We start from the raw sequence: 14,745 nt of genomic DNA on the forward strand, positions 1-14,745 counted from the left end.
GTTGGATTAGATGGTCTGTATGGCCTCCTCCAACTTTGTGATTCTGTGATTCTATGATAACCCTTCCTTGTGTTTCGTATAATTTTCTGAAATCATTATATAATGCAAGTTTTTTTGGGGGGTGGGGGTGGGAAGAGATTAAGCCAAGTCAAAGTCACAGAAAACATTTGCTTCCTTCAGGACCAAGACCTTTCTTGGTCTCCAAATTGGACGCAAATCACAGTTGGGGTGGAGATACAAATGGCTACACCCCAGAACTTTGTGCCAGATCCCATCTGATTTATAAATGTAGATTTCCTTGTTTCCTTTGGAGAAAAGCCATGTTTTCTTCTGCTTCTTTGGAGATGATTGGTGGGGGCAAGATGAGTTTAAAGAGCACACTGGATGCCAGCAGCCAAAGATTCGGCTAGTTATTTCAAATCAGGGTGTGCGCTATAACCATACCTGGTTCTTAGCCATTTGCTTTTCCTCTCCTTTCTCTTTCATGCACTTTCCTCCTACCTTTGTCTGCCCACTCCCCTCCTGCCTCGTTACCCTTTGAAACAACTACAAAGTCCAGGAGGTGGAATCAAAAAGGTATACACAATAGAGATATTTATCCAAAATCTTCTTCAGTGTTCTAAAGTGCAAAGTGTAAAATATAAATCATGCCATTCTCTATACCCAAGTAATACGGTACAATTATAACAACCAGCAATCCAGAACCAAATCATTCATAGAGAACATTAATATGCCAACTGGTGAAAGGACAAGAGCAATCACTATTCACAGTTCATGTTTCATATTTCCGTATTTGCATTTTGGAGAGAGTAGACCATCCTCCAAATGGAAATGGAGCTGTAAAGAATCTTCACGAACAGCCTACGGGTCTTTTGCCAGCTGATTCTCAATTCCTGTTTCGTACACTAGACTTCCTCACGGGCATAATTTCATAAGTGGTCTTTCACAGTATACAAACACATCAACCAGTTGGTGGAATCCAACGGAGCAAGACCTGTTACCTTCTCAGTTCCCACCTTTAGTTTTTCCTGTAATCCTACATCCTCTTTATCCACCACTTACTTCCCAAGATCCTTTGGTCTGCTGGCCTCTCTGTAGGATCTGAACATCTTAGCCAAAGGCAGACACTGTTGTGACCCACCGTGAATGTCTGTGACAGGAGGCCATCTAAACCAACCACTGCAAGGAGATTGCCACAAATCCCTTCGTGCTTTCAGGTGGTGCTTTTTTCCCTTTTCTGTTTAAACCCCACCCCTTTGGAACATCAAATATGTTTCACTTTTCCCTTGATAGTTTTAACAATAATAATAACCAGGGCTTTTTTTCAGCTGGAACGCGGAGGAACGGAGTTCTGGAACCTCTTGAAAATGGTCACATGGCTGGTGGCCCCGCTCCCTGATCTCCAGACAGAGGGGAGTTTAGATTGCCCTCTGCGCCGCCGAACGGAGAGCTGGGGCTGAGAGGAGCGGCTGACCCAAGGTCGCCTACTGAGCTCTTGGCAGTAGTGGGATTCGAACCAGTAGAGTGCTGTTTCGTAGCCGAACCACTTAAGCACTATGCTACAGCATACTGTAGCATTCGGTATGCTCTGGGAGAGTAGCCAGTGACAGGATGAGAATATGAATCTGAAAATCAACTTCTCATTTGCATTCTATAATGATTGCCTGATTGCTCATTCTTGTTGGTGTACCCTAGTCTGTCGCATCCACTGAGACCTCTAGTATCTATGGCCTTGCGAAACAAATGCTCCGCTTTTACAGTGTGATGGGACAATGTACTCTATTCTTTTCCTTCTTGGGATTCTGATCAGAAGGCCTAACTCCCATGAGCATATTTTGCTTAAGGGCAAAGAGGGGCGAGAAGAGCTCTTTAAAATCTGAGTCGGATGGCAGGACGACAAAGAATACACTGGAGATTTTTAAATTCTACTTAGCAAAGGCATCTCTTTTTATAGTATATAGTGCCTCAAACGTCTGGTTATAAGGTTTTTCTTTACAGCACTGCTTTTGAGACGATTTCTCTGAAGAAATAAATGTCAGATTAGATTTGGTTTATTTCCCCCCCCCCCCAAGAAAGGTCTATGGCCAGGGTGTCTCACAGGAACTTGCTCACAGAATGCCCTCAAAAACTCCACATGAGGTAAATCTGAATAAGTTGGAACCAGGCCTTCCAAGTTCTATATACTGTGACGTGTGGCGTCTTTGCCTGAAATGCTCTTGACTTTGACTTGGAAGAAAATACAGACACTTTTGCCTGTGCTTTTAATTCTATTTTAAACCCTTCTTGCACTCATAAACTCCATTATAGGGCAGACATTGCTTTCTTGAGAATTCTTTCCATCCTCAGCAAGCTACCACCTTGGCTCCTAATGCCTGTTTTGAAATATAACTAGTGTATGACTGACAAAAGTGGAAGCTGAAATGTTTAACAAAATAGTTTTTCCCGGATTCAATTTCTAGTCATTTTTTTTTTTTGGTCTCCTACCTTCCTCTTTTTTGTAACTTTCTCCTCCCCTAACTCTATATTGGTATGAATTCTGAATGCCTTATTAAACTCGGCAGTATGCGACATATGTAAGTCCTATTTTTCCATCTACCGAGGTCCTAAATCTGTGTCTGGGTTGTACGACTTCAGTCTCCAACGACAGAATACTCTGCCATACCAAAAAATTAAATAAATCCCCGTTACATACAGAGCTTGATGGTGAGGTGAAGGGTTTCTGCTTACTCTGCTTCTTGACATGCTAGCTTTCTATGTGCAGGAATATGAAGGAGAATTCAGTTGTGTACATTCCCAGTTGCAGTTTGAAGTGGTAGATGTACACGTTTTTGAAGGAGCCCTGTGGCGCAGAGTGGTAAGCTGCAGTACTGCAGCCCAAGCTCTGCTCGCGACCTGAGTTCGATCCTGGCGGAAGCCAGGTTCAAGTAGCCGGCTCGAGGTTGACTCAGCCTTCCATTCTTCCGAGGTTGGTAAAATGAGTACCCAGTTTCCTGGGGGTAAAGTGTAGATGACTGGGGAAGGCAATGGCAAACCATCCTGTAACAAAAAGTCTGCCAAGAAAATGTCGTGATGCAACATCCCCCCAATGGGTCAGTAATGACTCGGTGCTTGCACAGGGGACTACCTTTACCTTACCTTGAAGTACAAGTTTACTAACTGAGTGACCAGTGGGCCCTATTACTTGGTTTGGACAGTGTATTTTCACTGATAGTAAAGATCATCAAGAACACTTCGATCCTGTCTGTTCATTTAAGTGTCTTGTATCTCTGTAGTTGAAGTATAATAGTAAAGAGTCCAGTAGCACCTTTAAGGCTAACCAACTTTATTGTAGCATAAGCTTTTGAGAACCACAGCTCTCTTTGTCAGATGCATTTGATGAAAAGAGCTGTGGTTCTCGAAAACTTATGCTACAATAAAGTTGGTTAGTCTTAAAGGTGCTACTGGACTCTTTACTATTTTGCAGCTACAGACTAACTTGGCTAACTCCTTTGGATCTATGTAGTTGAAGTGTGGTTATTCTTTTTTTTCCTTTTCAGAAATGTATTCTCAACTACTAAGAAAGGTATCATAACATCCTAAGGTCCTTTGGGACTGTAGGGACTGTGTAAAGGGGTGGAAGAAACTGTTGCAGCGTCTTCATCAAAGCCCCATAATGGAGGCCTGTGTTGTGGGGTGGAGGCGGGGGGAGAAGTTTGCAGGATTGGACAGCACTTTTCAGTTTCTAAAGCACTTTTGATAGAAGCCTCAAATTACCGACAGTAGTCCTTTATCACATTATTTTCTTGAGAATCTGATTTCCGATTTTCTTAAGAATCCTACTGGACAAGACCACCTTGTCCAGTAGGCTGGTCCATCAAATTTCCGAAATGAAGTTCACAAGCAGAGCAACCATTCATAGTCGCTTACCTTCAGCAGCTGATAATCAGAGGTATCCTAGCTTCTGAATCGCTAGAAGTCCAAACAGCCAGAATCGCTTCTGATACCGTTTACTTTGGAGCCATCCCACTGAAATCAAGGAAGAGTCAATGATCATGAATGATCTTGGTTTCTGTCACTGTTCTTTCCTGCAATACTAAGTAAGGGCCAAGCTACAAGTGACGGATGACACTTGAATGGCAAGTGGATCAAGTGGAGGGCGAGTGAACAGGGAGAAATACACTTGCCGTTCAAGCGTCATTCGTCACTTGTAGTTTGGCCCATGGCATTTCAGAACATTTCAGCCTCACGTGTTAGGACCACTGTTTGTGTTACATGTGCCATGATCATTGTTCTCCTGTTGGCTTTTTAATTTTTTTTAACATTTATTAAAATTGTTTTTAACTTCTTATAAACAATGATACTCCTGTTGGCTTTTATGCCACTCTCATAACAGTCAAATGTTGCGGGTGGGGCTGATATATGAGAACTTTTCTGCCCAATAATCTTGTTGTCCCCCTCCATGTGATTTCATGGATTCAAATTTTGGCCCATTTCCACACGGCTTACCTTGTTCCGGAAAACAGCGAAATCTCGTGCGAAATTGCACGAAAAGATGCTGTTATCGCGTCTTCTCGCGCGATAACAGCGTCTTCTCGCGAGGTTTCGCACGAGATTTCGCTGTTTTCCGGAACAAGGTAAGCTGTGTGGAAACGGCCTTTATCAGAGCAACATAGGAAACTCTCAAAGAGGGAGCGCATAAAATAAGAAGTGGAACCAGGATGTATCATCTGACATGTACGATTCAAAACTGTTTCTTTTCTTTTTTCATTTCCACAACTGCAAGTAATGTACCCAAGTCTATGGGTCAAGTCTGCCACCTGCTTTGTGGAACTTGTGCAATTGACACCTGTATTTTGTTTCAATATTGTGAGATTAAGTTCTTTCTTTTAAAAACTAATAAAAGCCTTGGTTATAGAATGAGTTGGAAGGGATTCCCGGGAGGTGAAGCTGCTGCCTTAAAACTCAGCTGTCCAAATCTTTGTCAGGTTTTTCCTTGAAAAACTTCACAGAAATGCTGGTTCAATTACTTTCCTAGGCCTCTTTTTACACTGCAAGACGTCCAGTGAAGTTGTGTATCTAACAGTGAACCTAATTCTTCCTTCCTATAACTTTAAACTCGTTGCTTCTTACTTAATTTTGCTAATTTTTATTTGATTTGAAAACTGCCTCCATGTTCTCAGTTTTTATTTCTAGAATGAAGTAGGCAGACGTTGACTGTACACACACAGCTGTGCGGGGAGGGGGGGACTCTTCTGTTAAAAAAAAATCACAGCAAGGAAGAATACTAGAATTTGTTCTTACGGAGAGTCAGCTCAGTACCAATCCTTCTTGAATGACTGAAGATTAACCGGACCGTTTGGCACATCCTGTATCCTAGGTGCCTTGAGGCCAAGAAGAGGAGGTGGGATATAAATACTATAAATGAAGGCAGTTCTGTTGCTGTGTTGCATTACTGAGCTTTGACTCGCAAGTGTTGTATGTGCTCAGAGTGAAAGTCTTGGCTTGCTAGGAAGAGAGAAACTTTGACATACCTCAGGTTATATAGCGTGGGGCATGAAGCTGCCCTTCGTTGCACTTGTGCATGCCCTGTTCTTTTCAACAGGAACTGTCAGTGATAAGGAGGGTACGGAGCTAAACATTATATTGGCCAACTTCAAATGCCCTTGGTGAACATTCAGAGGTGATATTGGTCAAAATCGTATTGGGGCTGAACTAAAGCCCTGTGAAAGATAGCACATTTGACTCCAGGGATATGCTGATTTTGTAAAGATGGCAACGGGTAAAGAAACACGTTTCTTTCCAAACCATTTGAGTGCAGCTTTGTATATGTGTGGCTGATAGGGGGCTCCATCCGTCACTGACACATTGACACACACTTGCTAGGATGATAATACACTTTATGGCTGTGCAACATACTTTCTTTCCTGCCCTCTCCTAATATAGTGAGGACCAAAGCTTAATGTCAATATGGCTTGCCTAGGATATAATATCTTCAGTTGGAGGGGTCTTGGAAGTGGCATAGGGTTGCCAGCCTCCAGGTAGTGGCTGGAGATCTCCCGGAATTGCAACTGGTTTCCAGGCCACAAAGATCAGTTCACCTGGAGAAAATGGCTACTTTGGGGGGGGGGGGGGGGGTAGATTCTATGGAATTATGCCATGCCAAGGTCCTTTCCCTCCCCAAACCCCAGTTTCTCCAGGTTTCCCCCTCCCAAATCTCCAAGAATTTCCCCAACTTGGAGCTGGCAACCTTAAGGTGGCAGGAAGCCTAACATACCAATACAGCCCCACCAAAGCCCCGCAGCAGCCGTGGAGGCAATGGGGAGGCCCAGTATGCTGACGGCCCTACAGCAGGCCCTGAGCAGCCCAGAGCGGCACAATGAGCCCTGGAGTGCTCCTGCATGCTGCAGCGGGCCAATTTCTGCCCATTTGAGGCTGAATCGGGCCCGTTTAGGGCCAAAATCAGCCCACTGTGGAGCACAGGACCACTCCAAGGCCCATCGCACCTTCCTGGCATCGTTCCTGCATTCTGCAACAGGCCAATTCCAGCCCCAAATGGACCGAAATTGGCCCACTGCGGAGCACAGCAGCCATTTTCTAGAGCCCATTTTTTAAAAAAATAGGCTTGGTTGCTAGTGGATAATATTGAATAATCTTACAGCTGCAAGCCACAGTCCCTGTTGCTTTTACATCATCCTTCCTCTCTTGCTTCTAATTTGTCACCTTCTGTGTATCCCATCCTTGTACATAACCCCCAGAGGACCCCGGGGCATCCCAGGTCAGGTTACTGGTATTACCTCTTTCTCTTCTTGAATTTGCTGTTTCCTGATCTGTGGTTAGAAATTTAATGGGGAGAAGAATTCTCTTTTTTCTCTTTGGATGCCTGGGAGCCAAGCTTGACTTTTCTAGGAGCTACAGCTGGCTCATGACATGAGCCACAGTTTGGCCACTCCAGTCATACTGTTACACTTATTTATTCTATTCTGATTATATATGAAGCTAGGTACCTTTGGATCAGCAGTCATGATACTAGCTTTGTATGAAGGGGATTTCCAGGTAAACTCTGTGGTTCTTGTTTTCCAGATAGTAGCCACTGTTGCTGACTCTGGTTTTAAATTTTATTTGGTTCAATTTGAAATGATGTAACTCTTTTACTCCACAACACAGCCTCTGTTTTCCAGTTGTCAAGAAGGGCCGACTAAATCAGTCTGCCGATCCAACAATAATATACTCAGAGGCAAGGTTGTGTGTACTCAGTATGTTAAAGAGATGAGAATTTCTGCACTGCTGTAACCCAGACTCTGCTGGAATAGCTGGATTTTTCACTCTGCATAAGTTATGCAAACAGAGCAACTTTGCATTCATTTGCCATACTGTTGCTTCTGTTAGTACAAGGAAGAACTGGGGTTAGCTGTGGCTCAATGCTAGTTAATCTGTTTTGCATACCAAAGGTCCCAGGTTCAAATCTTGCCGTCTCCTGCTAAAGGATCTCAGTAGCCTAATGGACCAATTGTCTCTCATGGCAGCTTTATCTGTTCTTCATAAGAGTGTTAAGTTCTGCGGAGGACCTTGGATAGCCTGAATCACTGGAAATTTATTTGGTCCCATTTTGGCTTTTGTTGCTCAGATACCAAGCATTTTTGGTGTTTGTGTTTGTTGGTGTTGTTTGGTGTGTTTGGTGTTTGTTTCTCAGATACCACGCGTATTTTTGTTCTCGTTGCCTCTACAATGAAATTGAAAGCACAGTTTCCCAGTATATTGAATTTTGCCCCCAAAGCTTAAACACAGCTTAGGTGTTATATAAGTAGACACACTAGTATTAACTATTGAAACTGAGAATGAAATTTCATGGTATCCTCATGTCTGACATACTAACCAGATGTGCCACTGTCTATTTGAAAAGATGTCCAGAAAACAAATCTAAAAAAATGCCTGTAATTGCAAAGCCCAAAATAAAAGCATTTGATTTATTATATTAGCCGATGTGTGAGTTGGTTGCTTAAGTTCCGTGATGCCATTTGGGGTATTTCATTACCAGAGTATTTCATTACCAGCCAAAGCCTTTCAAATGCCTCTATCTGCCTTTTGAACTCAGACAGACTTTGCATTATAAGACAGAAAATAGTCTACAACGACCCAAAAGTTGATTTTAATTAGTAGCTGCAGTCGTGCTGTACGGCATGACCAATTTATATTGACTACATATGTTACCTGAGAATGCAAATCTGTGCTTTCCTCTCTGAGTAGGGTTTTTAAGAAAAACACGAGACACATGAAGAACATATCATTCTTAAAGAAGTCAAGAGAATATTGTACTATCAAACGAAGCAAAAATAAAACCCTCAGCTATAACATCATATATATTGGAAATTTGGCTGGTCATGTGACCGTAATAAACCCATTGATTGATTGATTGATTGATTGATATATTGAAAATGGATGACTTTCTTTCCCCATCTCCAAGCTAGATATACAGCTTGACTTGAAAAACTGAAATATTTTCTTGAGTTGCCAGCCTGAGGGGAGAGGGCTAGGGCAGAGGAAAGAGATACAGAGACCTATTTTGGAGGTGCAAAGGCCACAAATGTATTGCCTGCAGCTTAACAAAGCCTTGGCATTGCATGGGGCACAGATCCCATATTGACTGATCCGTCTGCCAGCTGATGACCCCCTCACCCCCTCAGAGTCAGGACACCAGCTGAGGGGGGCACCATGGGATGACAATAAGCAGGAACACATGTGGGCATACATCTCTGCATGGTTCCCCTATCACCAGAGAGTGGACATGCCCTGATAGCCCCTGAGCTGGGTTCATCCAGTGCCCTGCTCTGCTCCCAAGCTCCCATAAGGGACTATGGGAAACAGCACGCAGGCCATGTTAACCCCAAATGGAACCGTGCCCAATGCCAAATCCCCACAAGAGCCCCAAAATGGCTCCTGCCAAAGTTCCTAAAGCTTCAAGCAATACCACAGGCAGTCTCAGATATCCTGCAACCAGATGTCCTGTCCCCAGCTGGACAGGTGCACACTGTCAGGATAGTACAAGTCCTCCAGTCAAAAGGAAATGTCCAAGTGGTGGATGACACAGTCCCCTGATGCTTCCATGAATCGTCCCATCGTCTTGGCCACTCACCACCTGGCTGAGTCCACCTTCATGGGTGATAGGGCACCCAGCCATGAGCACCTCTTGAGCAAGTCCAACCACAGCAACAGAGTCCTGGGAAAACAGTGTGGTAGAAGCCCCAAGTTCCTCCTGATAGTATACGAAAGATCCAAACCTGCCTAGGAACCCTGAGCATTCTCCCCCAAGGTGTCTGGAGGTTCAATTTCCAGCACAGCTGAAGTACAGTGGGAAGGAAGGTAGTTCATCGCATCCCACGTATGCTGAGCCAGTGCACCACGATGGCCCCTTGGAGTCCCAGATGTCTGCCCCATCTGGATTCAACTGCATAACAACCTGCCCAATGGACAATGCTATGCCCTCAGATCCACACCGTTTGCCTCCAGCCTGGAAAAACTAAAGACAAGAGTGGGTAAGACCAAGAGCAAGTAGTAGGCAGGTTTTGTATGTGCCTAACTTTCACCTGACCACAGCCTGAATGAAGCGAGGGGAAAATCTCAGGTCCAAGGTGACCATGGTTGCCCCAGTCCAGTAATAGTGGGCACAGTACTCACTGCTGGGGAGGACCACCACTGTTAAGGCAGACCTAAGGATGGAAACTACTCAAGGAGGCCAAAAACACTACCAGGTGTTGCTTGGATTTCAACTGTATTTGTTAAAGTGCAAGTGCAAAACTGTGAAACTAGCCACTGTTACTCTTTTTATAAATAGCATACAATTACTGCAAGAATTCAGTATAACAAGGTAAATTGAAGGTAAGTCCATATGCAGTCTATAACGTCAATATTCTTATTTCTTCTTTATAGTGTAAATGAAGTTGCCTCTTTAAATACAATTGCTCTTCAACGAAATAGATTTTAAGTCTTGTTGTTCATACTGAAAATGAAATTGTCTCTTTAAATTTTTGTGATGTTTGCATTTGTACATCTTAATAGTTCCTACGAATGGCTGGTCTTTCACAAGTTGGAACACTTCGTATTAGATATGTCTCTTTAAATTAGTGAGTAATGTTGATGAATGTGACGTTATATATCAATTAGCCTATGGGACCATACCCAACAGATAGATGGATTGCTACCAATAAGGTGTTAGAAATGGATGATTAATGAAGGAAACAGTAAGTCTGTTTTATTTCATTATTTTTATTTTGGTAATATTTATAAGAGTATAGTTGATGAATGGACAATTTTTTTTAATAAAATTTAATTGGTGAGCGAATAAACAAAATAATTTTTTTCCAAGTTTGACACATATAATCTCATTATTCCCCTTGCTCTATTCCCCCACCCTTTTCCTCCCCCCTCCCTATTGACTTCCAACAGCTTTCCAACCCTTAACCCTTCTTATTGCTTAAATCTAATTCATTTATATTTTCCTACTGCCTCTAGATCATAATATCTCTTACTCTAAGCACATTCTTATTTTTTTACATAAATTCTATCAATATACTATCAATATAGTATATATCATAACAATATAACACAACAGTATGGTATAATATATAGCCAGATTCTCAGTGTCTCTTACTTTTGACACTTTCTATTTCTCTTCTTTTAAATATATATTCCATCAAATATACTATCAATATAGTATATATCACAAAACTTAGATTGTATGCTATGCCACCAATGTAGCACAGCACACAACCCAATATAACCCAACCACATAATATATTATAATATAATGTCTGCTACGCTACCTTATTGTTTTATACTATATACTACGCACTGTATACCTCATTAATATATCTGTTTAACCATTTTCGTTGTCCCATATGTTCAATGTAAAATTCCCTTAAATATTATATTTGCTTAGATTATAGTTACATTCCCCCTAAGTGGTAAGATCCCTTCTCTCTTCCCATTACGACGTTATTCTTTTAAAAATTCTCAAACTGCCACAGTTCTCCTTTTACATCCCATTTTTTTTTCCAAAAATTGTTTCAATTTCCCCCAGTCAACAATATATTGTCCTAGGTCAAGATCTTTAAGTTTCCTTGTCAATTTGTCCATTTCCGCCATGTACAGCAATTTATAGATCCAATCTTCTACCGTTGGTATTTCTTGCGTCTTCCATTTCTGCGCATACGATGAATGGACAATTATGACTTGTAGAAAAATTGGCCGGAAGAAGAGTTTTCGAAACGAGCAGGATAATAAGCTAGCAGGTTCGTTGCCAACGAACTGGAGCTTTTGACAGCCGGACCAACGAACCGGATTGAAATTCTGTTTCATCGAGGAAACGCCTCTTAGAACTCCGTGGGCACCCACTGCGTATTCACCTATAAAAAAGAAATAAGAATATTGACGTTATAGACTGCATATGGACTTACCTTCGATTTACCTTGTTCTATTGAATTCTTGCAGTAATTGTATGCTATTTATAAAAAGAGTTACACTGGTTAGTTTCACAGTTTTGCACTTGCACTTTAACAAATACAGTTGAAATCCAAGCAACACCTGGTAGTGTTGTTGGCCCCATTGGGTAGTTCCCAGCTAGTTCGAGTCGTGTTATTTTGGAGGCTTTCCCTTCCTTGGTGCAATATAGACCTAAGGATGGAGACAACATAGAAGCATGTGCGGGGAATGCTGTCAGCATGAACCAACCATCGCAGGCTGGGTGGGCCCGAAAGTAGGCCCAAAGTGCCTGCACCGGACTTAGTGACAACCCAGTGGTCCCTAAGGTAAAGTGTGTCCCCTGGCCTGTCTGGTCCATCTAGGACACGTGCAGGCAGATGAATGCCCGCCAGCCCCCAGATGGCTGTGTCCCCATGCAGCAGGGTGTAAGGATCTGCCAAGTAACTCTCAAGAGTCTTCACTGCATGAGTTAAAGAACTTTATCGATAAACTACCAGTGTCCGGATCTTACTCCATTCTGGCCAGGAATTATGTTCCTCTACAAGCACAAATCATATATAGGATTCTAAGTGCAGGCAAATTCTAAAATCCCCACCCCTTAAGGTAACGGTCAGCTAAGTTCATTAGGAGCATCTAGGCAAGAAAAAGCAGAGATGAGAGGCATTGGTCAGTCCCGCACTGACCAATGCCTCTCAGCCTCTGAAAATTTCTGGGAGATGTCGGCAAAGGGGTGCAGTTCTCCCTTTAACCCAGGGAGAACTGCACAGGGGTTCAGTTCTTTGCAAAATCACCCCTCCCATCGCTTTGTCGCTGGCATCCACTTGCACAATAATTTTTTTATTCTTGTCTGGGTGACACAGAACAGGCTCAGAGGAGAACAAATATTTTAATCTTCCAAAGGCCTGTTGGCACTCATCGGTCCAAACTAGTCTAGCACTCAGCTTCACCCCGTCTGGCCCATTCCCTTTTGTTTTTAACAGATCAGCCCATGGCAAGGCAGTCTGGGCAACGTTCTTAATGAACAGTCTGTAAACATTTGCAAAGCCAAAAAATGATTGTAATTGGCATCTTGTTCTAGGAACTTTCCACCCCAGCACATCCTGGATCTTGGTGGGGTCCATCCTCAGACCTCTTGGCCAGTTTGGTGTAGTGGTTATGAGCGCGGGACTCTAATCTGGAGAGCCGGGTTTGATTCCCCACTTCTCCACTTGAAGCCAGCTGGTCACAGTTCTCTGGAGCTCTCTCAGCCCCACCCACCTCACAGGGTGTTTTGTTGTGGGGATAATAATGGCATACTTTGTAAACCGCTCTGAGTGGGCATTAAGTTGTCCTGAAGGGCGGTATATAAATCAAATATTATTATTATTGGCAAGATTCGGTAGCCCAGAAAGTCCGATTCCTCCTTATGGCACTTGGACAATTTGGCATAGTGTTTATTCTTGTAAAGAGTACTCAAAACCTCTCACACAAACTTCACATGTGATTGGTAATTATCTGAATACATAAGCACACCATCTAAGTAAATCACCACCCCTTTGTACAAGTACTTATGTAAAACTTCATTAATGCACTGGCGCCAGCTCCTTTGGGATCTGCTGGCTGGTGCCCTTCACAGCTGGTCTCCACCGTTTCCCACCAGCTGTGCCTCTTTTCCTTTGCTGCTGGACGTGGTGCTGCCTCTCAAGCTGTTGTTTCCTCTGTTCATTCCTGCTGCCACCACCTCCTCTCTGGCTTGCACTGCTGCTCCTCCCCGTTTCGAGTGGCCAAATGATCCTTGTTTGGATCCTTTATTCTTCTCTGGGAGAGCCTTCTTTGTGCTGGAGCATTCCACTGTGAAATAGCCAGCGGCCCCACATTTCAGGCACACCCCTTGTTTCATCTTTCCTTTTCAGCCGGGGTGGTCGGCCCTTTCGGATGAAGCTTGTCTCCTCCTTTGTACTCCACAGTTCCTAGCTGTTGGCCTGCTTGATGTTGAAGATGGAGCAATTTCACCACCTGCTCTCTGTTCTCAATTGTACCTATCCAGGAAAGTGAGGAAAACTGGAGCTCGGCATAGTTGCCCCAGGAAATATGAATATGGTGATGGCAGGCAAAAGCCCTGCCATGGACCTGGCAAGATGGGTGCAAAGAGACTGCCCCAGGGCCATCACCCAGCAGGTGAAATTGAGGGGTCCAATGAGGGACTGGATCTCCTTATGAGTGGCCTTGGGGTGGAACCGGGTGTACAGCAAGAGCTCCCTGAGGGACAACAGGTTGTCTGTGGGCAGGCAAGAACAGTCTGCCACAGAGTCAAGCTTGATTTCTAGGTAAGTGTGGTGGGTGGCAGACCCACCTGTCTTTTTCTCAGCAAAGGGGACCCACAATTCACCATCCAGGACCTAGAAGGGGGCCAGGTGATCAGCACTGGCTGAGCGGCCTGCTGGACCCACAACAGGAAATCCTTCCAGATGGTGGGTGATGTGAGGGCCCCCACGCAGCCCTTAGCCACCCACTCCAGGAACGTGCTGAAGGCCTTGAAGGCCACATAGGCTACAGAGCCACCCAAGGGCATCGGCTTGTCCACGTACCAGGAATCACCAGCATTAAAACCCAGGAGGCAAAAGTCTTCTGGATGGACAGGCAGCAGATGAAAAGCTGACCACTCACTGCATTTGGTCATAAGCCCCCCACCCAGGACCTGACAAGGCATATGACCTGGTCAAAGGAAGTGCACTCAATGGAATAGTATTCAGCTGGATGGCATCATTGACCGAGGCCACCTGGGGGTAGAAAGGTTGAGGATTAAGCAGAATCTTGGGAACCCCACCCTATGGGGAAACCCTGAGATTGGGGAGGGGTGGGCCTGCGACGGGGCCAGTGATGCGGCTTGTAGCAAGCTCCCTGACCCCCTTGGCAGCTACCATCTCCAGCAACCCCCTAGTGGATTTGAGGTTGCTGGACATCATGGCCACCCCAGGGCCCTTGAAGATGATTCAGAACCCTTGAGACAAACTTCCAAGGAGAGAGATGGCCTCCCTGTTGGGGTAAAGGTCCAAAAGGGGGTGGAGGGCTGCTTTGTGAATGGAAGAAAAGGCCAGCCCTAGAGCCAGTTGTGGCGAACAAAATTAATCAGAACCCTTTGTTATATTCGCAGCACCATTCAGTTTTAGAATAAATTCATTTTACAGGTCTATCTTGGCGGGTTTTTTGTGCAGATGTAATAATTCCACAGCAACGTCTGCTGTACACTTGTGAAGGCTCTGCTTCCAATTCTACTTCCTATCCTTCCAAGTCTGACCACAATCAAATCAT

Source organism: Eublepharis macularius, chromosome 4 (assembly GCF_028583425.1).
Source record: "Eublepharis macularius isolate TG4126 chromosome 4, MPM_Emac_v1.0, whole genome shotgun sequence".
Classification (NCBI taxonomy): domain Eukaryota; kingdom Metazoa; phylum Chordata; class Lepidosauria; order Squamata; family Eublepharidae; genus Eublepharis; species Eublepharis macularius.